We start from the raw sequence: 19,104 nt of genomic DNA on the forward strand, positions 1-19,104 counted from the left end.
AGGTCAAGAAGTACTAAGTCAACTGTCATCTCTCTATACCCAATCATCACACAATAGTCTCTAAGTATTTTATTAACCACAACAAAATCTCCCAAAGGAGTAGCAACAAATAAATCAAAGTCCATGTTATTAATCGACATACCCAACAAACCAACAAAAGATGCGGAAACAAAAGAGTGCGTTGAACTAGGATCAATTAAGGCTCTAGCAAATAAGGTGTGAATTCGAAGAGTACCTATCACTACATCAGAAGTAGCCTGAGCATCTCTATAAGTCATAGCAAATACTTGCCCTTGAGCCCTAGGCTTCTGTCTATCCTCTTTATTCTCCTCTTTAGGCTTCCCAAATACAAACTTCTTACTCTCTGGACAATCCCGAACCATATGTCCTTGCTTTCCACAACCAAAGCAAGCTCCTGTCTCTCTATAGCATGGCCTACCCCCATGCTTCTTGCCACAAGTAGGACAAATCCCATCTAAATTTTGTGCTGCTTTTCCTTTATTCTGATTTCTACTTGGAGCAAACCTTTTCTGTGCTTGGTTACCATGAGCACCATTATTTCTATTCCTCTTCCTTTGTTGTTCCCTATACTGGTGAAGCTCTTCATTATCCTTCTCTGTAATAAGGGCTCTGTCTACCACCTCTGAATAACCACTAAGCTTCAGAATTGATATCTTGTTCTTTAGATAAGGCTTCAGTCCATCCTGAAACTTTATTGTTTTTTCCTCCTCTATAGCAATCAACTATAGGGCAAAACATGATAGTTCGGTAAACTTAGCCTCATACTGGGCCACAATCAAATTCCCCTATTCCAAATGGACAAACTCTCCCACCTTTTGTCGTTGAACACTACTAGGAAAGTACTTCTTATAAAAAGCTTCCCTAAACTGACTCCAAACAATAGGCTTCTGATCCTTCAAAAGCCTTTTAGTCATGCGCCACCAATGGTTTACCTCCTTGTCTAACAAAAATGCTGCATAAGAGGTTTTTTGCTCCTCAGAACAATCAATGACATCAAAGAATTTCTCTATTTTCATAATCCAAGCCTTTGCCTCTGTTGGATCTGAAGTACCAGAAAAGTAAGGGGGACCCAACTTCTTAAAGTCGTCAAATGAGCTACCCCTAGTAGATGAGGATTGTCCTTAACCATTACTTCCAATAGCTCTAGCCAGATGCTCAACCAAACTAGCCAAAGTCCCTAAGTATCTATAAAGCCCTTCAGTACTCATAAGGGGCAACGCCTCAGATGGAGGAGGTATATCATCATTAGCCTGACTGTTTTGGGAAGATGTAGGTCTCCTTGGTGACATGGTGTCCTATAAAGCAACAGGTATAACTAAATTAGTCACTAAGAACCCAAATAAACAAATCAAAATTGTAAAGAATAAAAGGAATCAGACTAGATGAAGTTGAAACTCAAACTAATATGTCACTCATCTATTCCCAAAGGTAAACAAAACAAGATCCCATCAAGATCACAACCTAGTGCTCTAATACCACTTTGTCACACCCCAAGACCCACTCCAAGGGCGTGACGGTCAATTTAGACCTCAAACCCAAAGGCTTAAAGTGTAACCTGACCCAAACAATCATATTGTAACTTGAAGTAACCAATTACCAAATACCTATTCAGAGTAGCAGAACAAAATTCTAAAATCTTCAAACTTAACTTTAAGACTCAGCATCCATCAACCAAAATCCATTATCTAAATAGATTGCAAACTCAAACAAATCAAGTGCTAACAAATCTTCATAATCTCCAAATCTCAACTTCAAACTATCATAAAATAAAATATTTAAAAGCTCAATATCTAAATAGCTTCCAAAAGCTAAATAATCCAAATGAACATAAACTTATAAGCTAACAATGTTAAAAAATAACATCCTAAGAAAAATCTTAATGATGACCATTTCTCGACCTAGCCATCACTCCTCGCCCGAACTAAGGATACCTGAAAAAAATTATCAACAAGTGGAATGAGCTCAAAGCCCAATAAGGAATATTAATACAATCCATGGATCAAATATTTCAAGTTCACTTACAAAATAGGAGATATTATAACTAATTATTTTCATAAACCTTTGAGTCAGTTTTGTCAATGCATTCAAAACTTTTAACTCTACACTTTCATTTCTGATTCAAACATTTTCATATCAAATTCAATCAAAACATTCAAATTATTTATTTACTCTAGTCATCAGACATCAAATGGTGCTCAGTTAGGTAAGACTTTTCAAATAGGTGGCTAGCCTCAAATTGTTCCTTTAAGGTGGACGGAACCAAACACTACTAGTACTAGTTACCTCTAACCAAACCCCTAGAGGCTGGGGTCCAAATCAATTACATTCCCCACCAAGAAATGTAAAGATCAACTATTATATCCCGTTGACAAGGGCAAAAAAGTCAAAAGTCAACTTTTATATCCTGTTGACAAGAGCCAAACAAACCAGAGTCAAACTCTTATTTCAATTATTCAAATTTGCAAAACATAATATCTCCACATTTCTTTGTTATAAACAAAATGTAAGGTTCTAACATACTTTTCCTACAAAACATATTTGATCCATGCATAAAACGAATAATAACTCAAAATATTTCCAAATGATGTATATAAAAATTTGTTTCTAAAAAAAATAATAACTGCATTAATTTCCCTTACCTCAAAAGAAGTCCTTGAAAGCTCGAGAGAAAAATAATTTTGGAAAAAAAAATCTACTCTTCACCTAATATAACATAAGAGAAATAATTACTACTATTTATCTATAATTTAACTAATATATTCCTTACTTAAATAAAATTAATAAATTCCCAATTTGTTTCTAATAACTGTAGACCCTCAATTTTGTCCCTTGACACTGACATTTATCCTTTGGGTGTCACCTGCACCCATCGTTCTCATATGGCACCACTAGGGCCCTTTTTGGGCTTAGTCGGTGTCCGAGCCTCGTGTGGGCTTGTCTGTGGTCCATTGTGGTGCGTATGTGGTTCATTTTGGAGGGTCATCATGGCCATTTTCCTAGTCATTCACATCACCCTATAGGAAGGAAGTGGGGTCATCCCGATGTTTTAGCTTAGTTGGAGTTTATAGGGGCATGTTGAGGTTCGGAGCACTCGGGCTTGTTTTGATCATAGCTCCCTCATTCAAACTCGGAATTGCACACCGTTTTTTTTCATGGATTCCTCACTCTTCCAGGAACATTTTTTCAAATTTTCAAGATTTTTTGCAACCGGTTCAACTGGTTGGCATCCGGTTCAGCCGGTTCAGCCAGTTCATAGTCAGCCGGTGTAGAACACTGATTTTTGGTAATTATTTTGATCATATCTCCCTTTGCCGAACTCGGAATTGCGTACCATTTTTTTTTATGGATTCCTCACTCTTCCAGGAACATTCTGTCAAATTTTCAAAATTTTTTGCAACCTGTTCGACCGGTTGGCATCCGGTTCAACCGGTTCATCGAGTCAACTGGTGTAAGACACTGATTTTGGTAATTTTGGGACCCAAATCCTACATGGCTCAAGCCCATAAGCTCCATATCGGTTTTGGGAAATGTTTTGGGCCCATTTTGGGCCTTGGTTTGGGTTCCTTGCAGCCCACCACGAATCCATATGGATTCTTGGTGGTGAAGCAAGCTGAAAACTGAAGGGTTGAGCTGGCCTCGTAAGTGCAAGAGAAATAATGGGGGGTGTGTTTTCCATGCTGATGGAGGGGATTTCGGTTCTGAAGGGGAAGGAACCCAGGAGGCTCAAATGCTGAGAAGGGTATGAGTATAAAAGGTGAGAAGATAGGAGGGCAAGATGAAGAGGACTTTAGAGAGGGGATATTTTGCTGGTGAGAAAAACAGAAGGTCAGGGCATCTTCTGAGTTAAGAGCGTGGGGGAAAGCTTCAGCACTATGATTTTTGAAGAGGAGAGCTACAGCATCTCAGTTTTTGGAGGTCATCGTCGGCATACATGGATCATATCTGGTGGAGATTCTGAGGTAAGTAGGCTGAATTTTTTTTTACCTACAGTTTATCTTCATCTTCTTCATATGCGTTTTCTCCTTCCGCATCATCTTTTATTTCCTTTGATATGAAGATTGTATTGCTTGGGTGTGGTAATAAAGGTCACACATGATTGTTGTTGATTGGTTATGAATGGTTTAGAAACTTTCTGACCAAATTTAGGATTTTTCATTAACCGGCTAAACCGGTTCAGCGCCATAGCTGGCTGCCTCTGTCAACCATGAGGAACCCCTGACCTTTCTTTGTCCGGTTCTCACTCATCCGGGCTCGGAATTGAGAACCGTTTCTTTTGTTTGTTTTCTTATTTAGTTAGAAACTTTCTGGAAAAATTTGGGATTTTTTCTCAACCATCTGAACCAGTTGGGAACCGGTTCAACCGGTTTATCACCATAGCTGGCTGCCTCTGTCAGCCATGAAGAACCCCTGACCTTTCTTTGTCTAGGTCTCACTCATCCGGGCTTGGAATTGAGAACTGTTTCTTTTTTTTGTTTCCTTATTCAGTTAGAAACTTTCTGGCCAAATTTGGGATTTTTTATCAACCGTCTGAACCAGTTGGGAACCGGTTCAACCGGTTCAGCACCATAGCTGGCTGCCTCTATTAGCCATGAAGAACCCCTGACCTTTTCTTTGTCTGGGTCTCACTCATCCGGGCTCGGAATTGAGAACCGTTTCTTTTGTTTGTTTCCTTATTAGGTTAGAAACTTTCTGGCCAAATTTGGGATTTTTTATCAATCGTCTGAACCAGTTGGGAACCGGTTCAACCAGTTCAGCACCATAGCTGGCTGCCTCTATCAGCCATGAGGAACACCTGTCCTTTCTTTGTCTGGTTCTCATTCGTCCGGGCTCGGAATTGAGTGTCATTACTTTTGTTTGAATCCTTACTCATTTAGGAGTTTTTTAGAAAAAATTTGGGAATTCTTCTCAATAGGTTGTACCAGTTGAGAACTAGTTCAACCTGTTCTGCTGGAGGACTTTAGGTAGCCCTCGATTTTGGCATTTTTCGAGCCCGTACCCATTGGGGCTCAAACCCATCTGCTATAGGGCACTTGTGAGCCATCTTGAAGGTTTAAGTCAATGTTTGATTTCAGTTAGTATGGGCAATTTTGAAGTTATGGGTGGTGTGGTCTAGATGAGTTTAGTTCGATTTGTATGACATTTGGGAAGTCCCTTACCTTATTTCAACCAACTATCTTCCTTTTTGGCACAAGCTTTGATGCTTGATTTTGAATACATGTTGCGTGGCTGACTCACCCTCTGCTGTAGCACATGGCTAGGGACCACAGGTATGCATCATTGGTTTTGATTGTTGAATCATATGCATGCATGGTGCTTAGTCCTGAATGTTTGTTATGTGTTTATCTGTGTTTGGCTGACCTTTTATGCAACGCTTGGCTGGGGACCACAGGTACGCACCCATTGTTTTGGTTGGTTGAATTCATATGCATGCCAAATACCAATTAGGATTGTGTGATTCATGACATCTATTTAGCCTAGGGTTTCATTTTTGACCCATATGCTCCCACATACCCAATTCATTAGTAAAGACCGAGTTCCGGGCCTAGAGGGGTGCTACCTCGCATGAGGTACCTTCCCAATGGGTAACCTGATCCCCGAACCCAGAATCTAGTTTTCGCAGACCGCTTTTTCCATACTAGGGTCATTAGGGGTTTTTGTTCTTACTTAATTTTCCCCATTTTAAAAATAAAAATAAAAAGTAAGTGGCGACTCCATACAACACCGTTCCTCACCAGGGGCGGGTTTTTCAAAACTGGAAAACACAACTTTTTCTTTCTTTCTTTTCTTTTAAAAGCGAGTCGCACTGGTCCGATGGATCGGGTGAGTGTCCACAATAACACATTACTAATTTAATTAAATTGCAATTTTATTTCATTATAAAATTCTATATATATATATTGCTAAATCTCTCATTCTATTTATTATAAAAAAAAACCATTATTACTATCATCTTATTTGTTAATCTAAAACTAAATATTATTATTTTATTAATTATCCAATTCAATAATCACCCAAACCATTACCCACTTGTCTCGAGTACACACCAAATTCTAACAATAAATCAAAATCTTAAATTTTTACTATTTTGATATTAAAAAGAATTAAAAATAAATAAACTAACCCTAATCTAGATTTGAGTTTTCCAAAAGATATTTAATGTATTTGAAATTAACCAATGAATCTAAAATATTAAACTAGGGGTTAGAATCTTACCTATAGAGATCTGTTCTTCAACCCTAAAATATGACTCCAACCTTGCGTTCTCTAGAATTCTACGAACATGAACTCTATTCAGAAAAGAACAAGAAGAATAGAATTTCTAATTTATACCTAAGGTATTTATTCATAAAATTATATTTTTACCCCTCTTCCCTTTTATTAAATTAATTAATTAACTAATTTAATTATTAATAATAATTTCCTAAATTACCCTTAAAAAAACTTGGGCGTTACAATTTCAGATCTTCATAGTCTTCTAGAAACTTTTTAACCTTTACTCTATTCTCTCTTTCTACTTTATATGAGCTTTAGACATGATAAAGCATAACAATCATGAACACGAGAAGAAAAAAACCAAAGATTGTACCTGAGTACATAAAAAGAAGAAAAGTTAAACTTTTTTATATAAATAAATAGATAAAATAACCAAATTAAGAATCTTTATCTCTATAATAAAATATGTATGAATAGAATATTACCTGTCACAATTATTTTCTTCGATACACCTATAAAAAAATATAAGAAAAAAAAAAGTAATTAGCTTGTTATGCTCTTGGAATTAAAAAAAAAAAATGCTAAATTACATGTTCATGTGATATGATTTTAATCTAATTAATTTTATGCTAGGCCTCAACCTTATCTTTTGGTTTTCTATGCTTTTACTTTTGAGGTAGTACCAATTCTACTACTAACTCTATCCTATCTTGTAGTGGAAATTCAAACATACCCTTCTAATCCCTATTATGTATCATAGTTAGACTATGTTTCATAATAACTTACTGTCTCCATGACTCCCTCATACACAAATTCATCCTATTTTATGACAAAAACTAAAATAAAAATGAAACTCTATGTAAAAGGAATGTGGAGAAATCTCTATCCTTATTCTATATCATTATATATAGTGATACAATTGGTAGGTACGATGACACTTGGTGATTCGATTGACCATTAACATCTAACTACTCATCTTAGATGTAAGGCAAAAGTCATCCATGTGGATAACTATTTAAACTAGAAAAATGATGTTTATGGAGTTTTTTACTCAATTGTAATTATTGAGAGTTGAAATAAAGATGAATTACTTGGAAAATTTAGGGTTAGTATGGTCCAATTGGATATGAAAAAATAAATTAAGAAAATCATCTATATTCAATAATCTTAGTAATTTTCTTTTATTAAATATTTCCATATCCAAAAGGAATGCTTTTTAATTTCAAAATGGAGTATTTGTGCACTAGTACCAAAACACAATTTATTATACGTTTTTGGGCTCATCTAAACCTTTTAAAAAAAAAAAAAAAAAAAAGAGGAAAGCGAGGCGGTAGAAAAAATTTGAAATCTCATTAGTGCATATTATGACTGAGTCTATATGATTAGGATATAAAGAAGATGACTAACAATTTGAAGAACAAATTATAACTAGAAGGTTTTGGCACGACATACAAAGGAAATTTCGAGGTAGTAGCATTGTGAGCTATAAAAGTGTTACTTCTACAGTTAATGAGCAAGATTTCATTAATATGAAATCACTACTATTAGATGGTTTCATCTTATTGTGGTTCGCCTAATTGGATTTGTGTGAAGGGATCAAAATGCCCTCTCACATATGATTTGGTGTCTATTGGATCTCTTAATAAGTACATTTTTCTTGAAAGAGAAAATTCTATTCCTTTGGGTTTGCAAATGTTATATAAGATTGCATTAGGAGTGGCTAGAGGAATCGAATATTTGCATCATGGTTATGATGAGCAAATTATATGGTTTAATATCAAGGCCTACAATTGATTACTACTCAAAAATAGCATATTTTAGATAATAATTCTTATGAGTTTCACATCTTTTGAGCAATAATTATGCCTAAAACACTCAATTAACATGTTGTTGCCTTTGCAAGAGTTACTAACAAGTTTTATGAAGTTTTTGAGTCATTTCATGGTATGATTTTGATAAATTAATGACAAAAAAGATGAATCAAATTGAAGAGAACAAGTAAAGTTGATGATGATCCAAATGCATAATGAAAGAAGCAATGCAATCGGTTTGTATTGGGATTTGGAGTTGATTTGGAGGTAGTTGAAGTGGAATCAAGAGAAAGAAATGGAAGAAATGGAAGAAATGGCAAAAGGAGTTGAAAAACTATGTTTTTCTCATTTCGCATGAACATGCGGAAAATTCGCATAGTCGTGCGAAATGAACCAAAAGGGAATTTGGCTACAGCTTAAAGGGGAAAAGTGAAAACTGATTTCGCATGACCATGCAAAAATTTCGCACAGTCATGCGAAATACTCTAGGAAGACAAAAATGGTGCTGATGAATTTTCCACTTCGCACAATCGTGCCAAATTGTTGGAGCTTATGTGAAATTACATTTTTTTTTTCAGATTTCTTGGTGAAGAAGCCTCCGGAAGACCTCTTAGATGATGTCAAGTGTCCACTTGACCATGACCTATAAATAGAAACTTGATTTACTCATTTTAAAAACTTTTAGATATTTTCTAATTATAGAATTTTCCAGATTTCCTCTTTATATAGAATTCTCTATTTTCCTTCATTTTCTCTCATTTCCTTACTAGCCAAACATGTCTTCTGAAACCAAATCTCCAAGTATGAGTGGTTAAATCTCGTTTTTCTTGGTAAAGGGAGGATCTAGAGGTAAGATCTATGGTGAATTAGAGAAATGAGCTTGAATTGCAAAGGTAATTTGATCTAATTGATTGATTAATTGAAATTTGGGGATTTTTCTCTTCAAATTGTCTTGGATGATTACTACAATGCAAGCTAAGTAAATTCATCAAATTCTTAAAGCTAGATTTGATGAGATTGAATAGTTGCATTGTGTGAATCATTGGAAGATAATTTAAGATGAATTGAATTTATGATTTGAATTGATCTCTTGGATTAAATGACCTAATTTGAAGAGAAATTAGATCTAGACCTAAAGCTAAATCAAAAATCAGTTTAGATAAAAATTTGGGTTTTCAATCTAACTTGATGAAAATTAGATCTTAACATCTATTCACCATGGAAATTGTTTTCTAGAAAATCCTAACTCCGAGAATTTCATTTTCTATTAACTTTCTTCTATTTTACATTTTATTTTTCTTCTCAATTTTAGACCATTGTTAAATTGATTTTTCATCATGAATTTTCAAATCAATTTCATTTGATCATAATCATTTCTTATCATCTCATTCAAGCCTTAATTACCGAGAATAATTCATCATAGTGGACGACACCTAAAAACCACTATATTGTGGTAGTTTGTACTAAAACCATTTTTGGTCGGGTACAAGCTACTTTAGAATAATAAATTAGGTTATAAATTGTGTTTTGATCCAATAAATGACGAAAATCAAGCGATCAACAATAATTTTCCTCATGAAGACTTTACACCAAAAGTTTTAAACTTTTACCAAACGAAATTATGTTTGATAGATAAAATTATTGTGTCCCACTATATCACAAGGAATACTGGTATATATCAATCTATTAGTATCTTACAAAAACATCGGCGACATCTTTTATAAGTTTAATGTTTATAGTTTTTGGAATGTTGTTGATGGAATTATTAGAGAGAAAGAAGAATGTGATTGCATTTGTACCATCCTCAACTCAAATAAATACTTTTCATTAATTGTGGATTTATTACAGATATGATAGAGGAGAAAGCATGGACATGGGAGATGTTATGGAGGACAAATTAGGGAGGAAAAGAAAGTAGATTGGAGTTTTGGATATCAACATCCCTTAATGAGGCCCCAAACTGTTCTCAACAAAACATAGCTAATACAACATTTAGCTTAACTGAGTTCGAACAATTCCCACTGTAACTTCATCGATAATTTCTGTATGAATCGGTCCAAACCTGGAAAAAATGATGTCTGAAGATCTGATGGTGGTTCCTAAGAAACTTCTACCGACTAGGTAGGACATGCAGTAGAGTAGTCAGGAATTAGTTAGCTTTATTATGGTACCATGCACGCTGAATCTATGGCATAATTCCTCATGGTATCACAAATAAAGACCCATTTGGGCTCTTCCGTTGGGTCCAAATAACTTGCTAGAATATAGCCATTTAATATTAGTTAATGGCTAGCCCATATAGTTATGTGTTGATCCCTAGAATTGCTTCCTTGGCCCAATTGGAAAATGGACTCCTTTCGAGAAAGGGAAACCTAAAAGTAAGAAAGCTAGAAGGAATGGAACAATTTTGTTGCTGTTTTGAGTAAGAGTTACTTATCGGTGTTAGATTATTTTGAGCTTGAATGAACTCCACATGGAATCCTGAACAATGTCTTCGCTGCTGCAACAACAGCCACTGTAAAGGACAGTTATAGAAAAATCAGCAGAAGAACTTCAATTGCTCCATCTGTGGTACCATTTTGCTGAGTTTTACAGTTTTCTCTTGTTTTTTGTTTTCCTTTTTATTTGTTAACCGACCAGATGATCTTGAAAGGCTTGTCTTTTACATTTTCCACCTTAAGTTGTTTCCTTTTGTTCATCACCACTTAATGAGGAAATTCAATGTCTTACCAAGGAAGAAGAGTCCGGATACCAGAATGTCTGCGCAAAAAAACAAAAGAAATAAAACATAATTGAAGGTGTTTTTGTAACGGTTTTACATAAATAGGTATTTCTTACGTTGACCAACAAGCTAGTATTATTTTATGTTGACCAAAAATTCATAATACTTAGTTTTCATTAAAGTTCCTTTATTATACTTTTGACAAAGGAGAAAATGTGTGAAACACATTCTTAGTGATAAAGATGTGGAATCTATCATGTAGAGTTGAATAACTCATTAATTAATTAAATTTAAAATTGTTTTTGTCTCTAAGGTTTTTTCTTTTTCCATAGAATAAGAGACTTTAATTTCAACAATTTAGATGAAACCACATCAACTTATTGAGTTGCTAGTGATTGTTAGTGGTAATTAAAGATAAGCTTGATTAATAGAAAGTTGTTGACTTACACAGATCAAGCATTGTGGGGTGGTTAATCATTCGGCCTAGCATGTATTCAAAAGTTCTGCAAAGTTGAACATGCTTTAATCAGTACTATGGAGTCATTCCAAAGGTAAATTAAAGAATGGAAAATGGTCCAGAATATAAAATAGCATGTCACTCTTGATCAAACCATTAAACAACGTAGATTTGTGTTTCTAGATTATTATTCCCGTAGTCTTGTTGCTTTGAAGAGATACTTATTTTTTATTGTTAGGGTTAATTTCATTTCTATTTTATGATATTTGAACTAAATATACTTCATTAGTTGCCATTAAGTTTAATATTATTTTTCTTATCCCTTCTCATTTTTTAATTTTGTTCACCTTTCTTGGATTCAAAGTAAGAGATGTATTTGATGAAATTTTAAACTAATAATGACTAAATATATTTAACTCAAAAATGTGAGTGAAATTAAATCTTTATAATTATGCCCAACATATGCTTTTTATGTTAGGCTTTCACCAAACAAAATTATGTTTGATAGATAAAATTATTGTGTCCTACTGTATCACGAGGAATACTGGTATAAACTACTTCATTATTATTCTACAAAAACATTGGCAACATTTTTTATAAGTTAAATGTTTATAGTTTTGGAATGTTGTTGATTGAAACATTAGAGAGAGAAGAATAAGATTGCATTTGTACTACACTCAGATCAAGCATACTTTTCATTGTAGATTTATGACAGATATGATAGAGGAGAAAACATGGACATGGGAGATGTTGAGGACAAATCAGTGAGGAAAAGAAAGTAGATTGGAGTTTTGAATCTTAACTTCTCTTAAGGAGGCCCCAAACCATTCTCCAGAGTGAGTAGGACATGCAGTAGAGTACCCAGGAATTAGTTAGCCTTATTACCATGTACACCGAATCTATGGCATAATTCCTCATGGTATCACAAATAAAGACCCATTTGGGTTCTTCTTTTAGGTCCAAATAACTTGATTTAAGGCAAGCCCAGATAGATTTTTGTTGATGGCTAGGCTTCCCTGGCCCAATTGGAATAGGGCCTCAATAGAGTAGAGAAGGGCAAATGGACTCCTTTCAGGAAAGGGGAACCTTTTTTGATTTGTTGTACTTGTTGTTGCTTTTTTGGGATTTTTTAATTGTTATTATTATTTTTTTTTTATGTGCTTTTGGAAAAACCCCCCATTTTTGTGCATTTCTACTATATATTGGAATTCTTCTGTTTGAGTCACGAGTCATGGTTTGTTTCTATAATGTCCACATAATAATAAATGTGAGGAATTTTGAAGAAAAACATTATGAACGTACGTGCCTTTTGAACTTGATTTAAAGTTTGGTAAGGTTTTGAATTGGTTTAGTTTCAAGTCTTATCATTGTTTTGGTAAGTCCCATTAAGTATGGTATGGTACTACAATAATAAAAACCCATTGCTATATTGATATATTTTCTGGATGCTTTGCTTGGAATTCAACCTAAAATAACTAAAAAAATATCTTCCGTGGCTGCTTGTTGAAAATGTCGCTTTTAGGAAAAGTATAGTTTTCTCGAGCAATTATTGGTTCCAATCATAGTGATTTGTTTACTAGCAAGAAAATAATTGTATAGAAAATTAGCCCATCTCAAAAAAAAATTGTACCCGTATTTTAGAAGATAAAATATTATGTTATCAAACCCTACTTCCATTAATTAACAAAACATATGGTTTAGGGTCCTTGAATTAAAAAAAATATCACTTTCATGATAACAAATTATTTCCATGTGATATGTTAATTAATTACTTTTTTAACTTTTTTGTTTTATATAATAATAAAAATAAATTATTTTTTGTGTCTTTTTCTTGAATAATATAGATGCATTTGCCTAGAAAAACTATAACACCATTCCCAAAAAAAAATTGTAATATTCATAGTTGATAAGATAAAATGAGATTATATTACACAACCCCACTCCCAATCAATGAAATATCATGTTATTTACGTCCACATGAAATTGACAAATCATATAGTTTACCTTGACTTGGAAAAATAACACTTTCATAATTGGAAGAGATAACAAACTATTTCATTTTTCTATAGGATAAAAAAATAAAATGATAGCAACATGTGACATGTGACATGTGACATGTTTATTTATCTACATATTTTTGTTGAATAACAAAAATAAATTATTTCTTATGTCATGTTTAATTTGACTAATATTATTGATGCATTAACGATAGTGTAGAAGACAAATGATTTCCTATATATAAAACCATGTCACCTAACCCACTACCAAAGAAAAAACCATTTGGTAGTGGTTTTTTCTTTGAAAGACGTTTTTTTTTTTTTTTTGAAAGACGATTTAAAATAAAGCCAAATACTAAAACCAAAAAAAAGCAAAAAAAAATATATATATATATATATATATATATATATATATATTAATATTAAAATAATGAAACAGACAGCACAAGGGTGGCATGCCATACATTCATCTGATTCCAAGATTTATGTGGGATTATTCCATGTATGAAAATCACAAACACTAAGATAATGAAATTATGGACCCCATATTTCGGTTCATGCGTTTCTCATTCGATGACGAGCTCGATTTTTATTAATTAAAAATGACTTAGAGTCGCCACTTATTTTTGTTTTATTTTTAAAAGGATAAACAAAATAAGAAAGAAAATCCTAAGTGAGAGTCCTTATTTTGGAAAAGGGGGTTTATGAAAAACTAGATCGGGTTTGGGGGTCATGTTACTTATCGGGAAGATACGGTATGAACCGTAGCACCCCTCTAAGTCCCTAAAATTGGATCTCTACTAATAAAATGAAGCTGACATGATAATTAATAAGAAAATCAATCGATACCCTAATCTATCATGCACATATGGGAATCAAAATATACATAGATAATGACCAAAATAAAAGTAGATGTGTACTTGGACCACGAGCCGCAATGCGCTTTTAAGAAATTGGATTAGTGTACAATCACAGAATGATTATGCGCATATCATGGAACAGAACAAATCAATCATGTATGGCAAACAAGCCAATCAATCAATCAATCAATCATAAAATCACATGTCGGGCCCCCACCAAAACCCATTTTATCTTGCCTGAATCAATTCTGATAACTCTATTGTTCAGAATTTGATTCCTTGTTTATTTCAAAACGTTTTAAAATCATGAAAATTGTCTGTCGAAGAAAATGAGAGCAAATTTATTGTAAAATGGATTTTTGAAGCCTATAAAAAGGACTAAGGATGAAATTTTTTTTAGACTTAGGTTATTTGAAAACCAAAATTTGAAAAATTATTTACAAAAATGGGATTCAAGAAAAAAAAAAAACATTTTTTTAAATCAAAGAATGGAGCAATGGTAGAGAGTCAGGTGGCTTAAGAGTGACTATACAGTCCAGACACAAGTGGAAAAGATGGGGAATGATGGCCACGCATTTGTGAATCTCACAGTGTTGCTGTGTTTACTGTACCAATAGTCCAGCTTCAATTGAAATGTACGAGCTTTCTATACTAGCTGGCCGTCCACATGCTTCACTACCCCAAATAATGCACCCATCATGAGGAACACTTGTCCGAATTCCATAACTTCTAGAAGTCTAATTAATGAAACTATTTGATTTGATTTGATTTGATTTGATTTAACTAGTCTGTTTGTGAAGGCAGATGATGAAACCTCCAATAATTAATGAAACTATTTCAGAAAAAGACTTTGAAATTTTGATTCCAGAAATATGGCTCCAACTTAATGTTGAGCCCTCTCTAAGTACAAATAACCTTCCACAATAATCGTGATTGATGCATAAACTTAGAATAATTATGATATTAGCCATTATTGATCCTTGTGAGAACACAGCAAGGATGAGAAAAAGACTTTGATGTAATAAATAAAATAAACAAATGGCTAATATCATTTTGTAAATAATTTTTATTGTTTAGTTTTTTTTAAGAAAATACTCATATAATAAATCACTAAATAACACTAGCTTATTGATTAGATTTTAATGACTTATATTATATTCTTACATCAAAGTAAACATATAAACAGCCAATAAGAATTCAACAAATATTATTTTTTATGATTTAGTTAATTCAACCATAAAAATAAGTATAAAAAGGAAAATATTCAATCAACAAGAAAAAAATAAGTATGAATATATTAAATAAGATTTTTTTTTTAATTTATAGAGGGGTCAAATTTTTCATTTTGGTTTTTATTTAAAAATATATATATATATATATATATATATATATATATGTATGGGATTTTTTTTTAATTTTGGAAAAAAATTTTACACGTAAAGGAATTTTTATTTATTTATTTATTTTTAGGAAAATTGAGGGGGGTGGGCATGTGCGCCCCGCCAACCCCCCCCACCTGACCCCACTATCTTGGCTGGCTCCGCCAGTGACCACCACATATTCTATAAATTCTTTTCCCTTGATTTGAACCTCCCTCCAGTACTTCTTCTATTTCCTTTCGTTTAACAGCTTAGTTTCATAAGCAGTACTGATCCATGGCCTCAGTGGAGGAAATTAGAAGAAATGCCCAGCGGCCCCGCGGCCCCGCCACCATTCTAGCCATTGGCACAGCACTCCCGGATAACTGCTTTCCCCAGGTTGAATTTCCTGATTTTTTCTTTCGGGTCACCAAGAGCGAGCACTTGACTCAATTGAAAGAAAAGTTCAAGCTGATTTGTAAGTCTCTAATATTTATAGTAATATGATGCTCACTGAATGCATATGTGTGCAATGAGACAAAATGATTGTTTATTTTTTTTTTCAAGTTAAATTAATTTATAAGTTGCTTAATTTTAGTTTTGATATGAGCATCATTTCAGGTGTTTAAGAATAGTTCTGCAATTGGAAGCTATTAGATTTCTTTACCAAGTTAGTGGAAGTGTTGCTCTATTGAAATATAATGGCCATTAAACACTATTTTCAGGTGAGAGAACAATGATTAAGAAACGTTACATGCATCTGAGTGAAAAAATTATTAAAGAGAATCCAAATATAGGCGCCTCCTTGGATGCTCGTCAAGATATTGCCAACGTTGAGGTACCAAAACTGGGAAAAATTGCAGCAGTAAATGCCATCGGAGAGTGGGGACAGCCCAAATCTAGGATCACACATCTTGTATTCTGTACAACCACGAGCTTACACATGCCTGGTGCCGACTATCAACTTGCTAAGATCCTAGGTCTTGAACCAAAGGTTAAACGGGTGATGTTGTACCTTCAAGGTTGCTTTGGTGGTGGGACTGTCCTCAGAATGGCTAAAGATCTAGCAGAGAACAACGTAGGTGCTCGTGTTCTTGTAGTATGTTAACATCGACTTTCCGTAAGCCTTCTGAGATCGAAGTAGGAATTTTAGTAGGCCAAGCTCTTTTTGGTGATGGAGCCGCAGCTCTAATTGTGGGATCAGATCCAGATACCTTAATTGAACGACCATTATTCCAGCTTATCTCCGCAGATCAAATGTTTATCCCTGATTCAGAGAATGCAGTTGAAGGGCATGTTTGTGAAATGGGCCTTGTTGTTAATTTGGCAAAAAATGTGCCAAACCTAATTTTTGAGTACATAGAAAAATGCATGGTCGAAGCTTTCGGTCCCCTTGGTATTAATGATTGGAACTCATTATTTTTCATTGTTCACCCAGGTGGTCGGGCAATTCTTGATCAAATTGAAGCAAAACTCAGCTTAAAAAAGGAAAAACTGGAAGTTAGTAGGCATGTGCTAAGGGAGTATGGAAATATTGTGAGCTCATGTGTGTTCTTTGTCATGGATGAGATGAGAAAAAAGTCTTTCAAAGAAGAAAAGGCTACTACAGGGGAGGGATTGGAGTGGGGTGTTTTGTTGGGGTTTGGACCAGGCTTGACAGTGGAGACGGTTGTGCTACGCAGTCAGTGACCATCAATCATGACTGATTTACCAATGAATAAGGGTAGAACCAAATAAGAACAACAAAGATTCTTATGAATTGTAATATGATTAGGTTCGAGAGTGCCATAAATTATCTTCTTCCATGTTATCTTCAGGTCAAATATCTAAAATCTACGCTTTTCATTTCATATAAGGATTATCTTCCCTACTAAAAGATGTTCTCTTTATAAATTGGTAGGACCTCACCAAAAATCAACTATTAAGAGATACCATATCTAACGAATATTCTCCTTTCTAAAGAGAATGAAAGTTAATTGCTGTGTTTGTTTTCCTTTCTAATATGGTGCACTCAATAATCAAGAATGACTCTTCATATTAGAGGTGCGAGTAGTCAAGCAGGCTGGGTAGGTTGATTGAGCATCAAGTTTATTTTCCTCAAGTCAACCAAACTCAATAATCAGCTCAAGTTTCATTCCAGGTTCAACTAAACTTAGGTTAGAAAATATGTTTTCGAGTTTGGTCAAGTTGGATAGGTTAAAAGGGTTAGGTAGGTCACTAAATTAGGTGTCGAGTTGAGGTCGAAAACAAAGTAATTAAATTTTTATCTATTAAATAAATAATTAATTATAAAATTAAAATCAAATAGAAATAAATCAATCAATTTTAATAATTTAAAATATAATTATTAATTAATTAATTTTGGATAATTATAATCAAAATAATTATCATAATACCAATAATTATTCCTACAAAAATTAAGGGGTTAATATTGAATGAAATATCCTAATCATATAAATGTGTGAGTGTCCTTACTTTTAAAGCACATTTGCACACTTCTAGACTACCACAATTTAGAAGGGCTACAAAATGCACATCCTAGAACTTAAAAGAAGCTCTTTAAGAAGGTTTGATGATTTGAAAAATGAGTTTGAAGATTCAAAAATTTCAAGAACAAGTTTTAAGCCTCTTCAAAGTCAAGTCGCGAGCTTCTTCAAATTGAAGACTAAGCATTCATGACCATGGTTGGTAATGTTGTTCAACTCAATCCAAATCCCAGGTCAAACATTCATGTCATCTACTAATGTTGTTCAAGTCACAAAGGTGCAAGTTCGTCAATTCAACATTAGGCTTCTTCACGCCCTTAATTAGCAATTTTGAAGAAATAAATCATAGAATGGCATAGTGATTGTACTCTGATTTTTTAAAATCAATAGAGATTTCAATCTGCTTAAATTTATAGCTTTCAAAAAATTGAATGCTCACAAATTTCTTAAACATATGGTAGGACAGTCCTTCCCTCTCTTCTCTTCCTTCCCAGCATAAACAATCTACACTACATAGAATCTCGAAAAAGCTCATCCAATAAAAGAGTTAAATTTGTTTGGTCCACTCTTATTAAAGTACCACCTCTAAGGTAAGTCTAGTCTCATGATTTCAAGTAAAGTGAAGACTACTTCTCAACCTCAAATAAAAGCTAGCTCTTTTCAGATTCAGTTTTCAATTTTGAAGCAACTCCACCTAAGAACCATTTTATTTACTTCAACTCCTTAGGGGTAAAAAAGAATGATAAACTCTCGCTACTCCTTTCCATCTCTCAAGAAACATCTTCAAAACACAAGTCCTCACCAAAGAAAAAAAGGCAACAAGTATATATGACAATGAATCTATGCTTGCATTTGCATGTGGATCTCCACAAGAGGCTCTTGCAACACCAAATAGTGCTATCATGTTGATCATGGTCGTAGAAGCATATTCTACTAAAGAGCAAGTTCACAAAGGGTTACAATTATCTTATAAACAACAATCAAAAGAAACATGTTGAGATTAATACACTCTTCCACAAGCTTGAACTCATAGCAAGACAAACAAGTAATGGCACACATCAAAATCAAAATGCATCTTAAGACAACCTTAAAACCTGCTCTAAATGAAAATATCCCACAAAAGGCATCAAGTGTCTTCATATTGGTTTATTTCAATAAATCAACTTAAAGACCTAATCA

The 19,104-nt window shown here is 33.8% G+C and overlaps 1 pseudogene; it reads left to right on the forward strand.

Moving 5' to 3' along the window:
• The first annotated feature begins 15,703 nt into the window (after nucleotides 1–15,703).
• On the forward strand, nucleotides 15,704–17,206 carry LOC100265307 (chalcone synthase-like; annotated as a pseudogene).
• Nucleotides 17,207–19,104: the final 1,898 nt, after the last annotated feature.

The sequence above is a fragment of the Vitis vinifera genome, chromosome 16 (genome assembly GCF_030704535.1).
Source record: "Vitis vinifera cultivar Pinot Noir 40024 chromosome 16, ASM3070453v1".
Classification (NCBI taxonomy): Eukaryota; Viridiplantae; Streptophyta; class Magnoliopsida; order Vitales; family Vitaceae; genus Vitis; species Vitis vinifera.